Raw genomic sequence first — 2,500 nt, 5'->3', positions numbered from 1 at the left:
ACACCCCTAGTCGTGTGACTAAGGGTGTGTCCTACATCCGAAACACGTCACTTTCTGTCTAGATATGGTTCTACAAAATTGAATAAACTCTAAGGGGAGAGATTTATCAAAATCTGTCTAGAGGAAAAGTTGCTGAGTTGCCCATAGCAACCAATCAGACCACTGCTTTCATTTCTGAACAGGCCTGTGAAAAGTGAAAGAAGCGATCTGATTGGTTGCTATGGGCAACTCAGCAACTTTTCCTCTTTTGATAAATCTCCCCCTAAGTTCTTAAAGGGGAAGTCTGGTTATGTAAAATGTATGCCCTATTTGGAGGATAGAAGATTAGTGTCTGATCGCGCGCGGTGGGGGGGGGGGGGGGGGGGGGGGGGGGGGGGTCAAACTGCTGGGTACCCCCACGATCTCTGGAATGGGGATCTCCAAAACATATCCCATATCCATAAGATAGCGGATAGGTGTCGGATCGTAGGGGCCCCCATCCCCCCCACCCACAATATCCAGAACGGGGCCCTGCTCTTACCTCTCAGTGCTGCGGCCTCTATCTTTCTAGACAAAATGGCATCTAGGAATGATGCCTAAGACCAGATCGTCTTGGAAGGTGGGGGCCGGAGCACTCAGTGGTAAGTGATGGGCCCCGTTCTGGAGATCGTGGGGGGACCCAGTGATTGGACCCCTCGGGATCAGACATCTATCTCCAATCCTAAGGATCAAGGGATAAGTTTTACATAACCGAACAACCCCTTTAAGCACAAGAACCGTGCTGGACCTCAGTTTCTATATACTCTGCGTGGTCTCCTGCACCTGTCTGGGGAGCTGACGTGGACTCTCTTTTCTACATACATTTCACAGATTACTGGTTTTACTGAGTGTAATGCTTAATTTCCCCTGCGGGGGCGCTGCAGGAAAATTGAAAGTAGGTTTCCTCAGAGATTACAACTGATCACTGGAGGTCCCACCAGAGGTCGACATATTTTTCTAGGGACTCCTACTAATTTTTTTAATTTTTTTGCCCCTAAAGGGGTACTCCACTGGAAAGCATTTTTTTTTTTGCCAAAAAGTTAAACAGATTTGTAAATTACTTCCATTAAAAATCTTAATCCTTCCAGTACTTATCAGCCGCTGTATGCTCCACAGGAAGTTCTTTTCTTTTTGAATTTCCTTTCTGTCTGACCACAGTGCTCTCTGCTGACACTCTGTCCATGTCAGGAACTGGTTTGCTAAGGGGATTTGCTTCTACTCTGGACAGTTCCTGAAATGGACAGAGGTGTCAGCAGAGAGCACTGTGGTCAGGCAGAAAGGAAATACAAAAAGAAAAGAACTTCCTGTGGAGCATATAGCAGCTGATAAGTACTGGAAGGATTAGGATTTGTAAATAGAATTCATTTACAAATCTGTTTAACTTTCTAGCTCCAGTCGATAAAAAAAAAAAATAATAATAATAATAATAAAGTTTTCCAGTGGAGTAGCCCTTTAAAAAGAATATTTGGTAGGCAACCCCATCCAAAAACAAAGGATAGACTTATAATGACATTTGCCTAGAAGTGGACATCTATGTCAGTGTACCTCAACTCCAGTCCTAAAGTCCCCCAACAACTCATACAATACATATGCCAGTGTACCCCAACCAGGGTGTCTCCAGCTGTTGCAAAACTACAACTCCCAGTATGCCCGGACAGCCGTTGGCTGTCCGGGCATGCTGGGAGTTGTAGTTTTGCAACAGCTGGAGGCACCCTGGTTGGGATACACTGGCATATGCAATGCTAAATAAATCCTGAAGCGACAGGACGTCTTTATTATAATAACTGTGAATTTATGGAACAGTCCACCTCAGGAACTGATCGCAGCAGGAACAGGTGAGGGCTGCAAAACGGGGTTAGATACATTCCTAGAGCTAAATATAATTTTTTTTTTTTTTGGGGGGGGGGGGGAGATAAGGGATTACATGAAAGAGTAAATGACAGACTAACATTCAGCCATACCCCTCCCCTTCACCCACCCATACCCCTCCCCTTCATCCGCTCATACCCCTCCCCTTCACCCACCCATACTCCTCCCCTTCACCCACCCATACCCCTCCCCTTCATCCGCTCATACCCCTCCCCTTCACCCACCCACCCATACCCCTCCCCTTCATCCACTCATACCCCTCCCCTTCACCCACCCATACCCCTCCCCTTCACCCACCCATACCCCTCCCCTTCACCCACCCATACCCCTTCCCTTCATCCACCCATACCCCTCCCCTTCATCCCCCCCATCCCCCTCCCCTTCACCCATACCCTTCCCCTTCATCTTCATCCACCCATACCCCTCCCCTTCATCCGCCCATACTCCTCCCCTTCATCCCTCCCATACCCCTCCCCTTCATCCGCCCATACCCCTCTCCTTCATCTGCCCATAATCCTTCATCCGCCCATACCCCTTCATCCACCCATATCCCTCCCCTTCATCCGCCCATACCCCACCCCTTCATCCGCCCATACCCCACCCCTTCATCCGC

The 2,500-nt window shown here is 48.5% G+C and overlaps 1 protein-coding gene across 1 annotated transcript in view; it reads right to left on the bottom strand.

Moving 5' to 3' along the window:
* MCRIP1 (MAPK regulated corepressor interacting protein 1) overlaps positions 1-2,500 on the bottom strand; it is a 58,404-nt gene that overhangs the window by 39,764 nt on the left and 16,140 nt on the right. The gene's annotated exons all lie outside the window — the stretch shown is intronic.

This window comes from Hyla sarda, chromosome 13, assembly GCF_029499605.1.
Source record: "Hyla sarda isolate aHylSar1 chromosome 13, aHylSar1.hap1, whole genome shotgun sequence".
NCBI classification, from domain to species: Eukaryota; Metazoa; Chordata; class Amphibia; order Anura; family Hylidae; genus Hyla; species Hyla sarda.
This window is presented reverse-complemented; position numbering and strand designations above follow the sequence as displayed.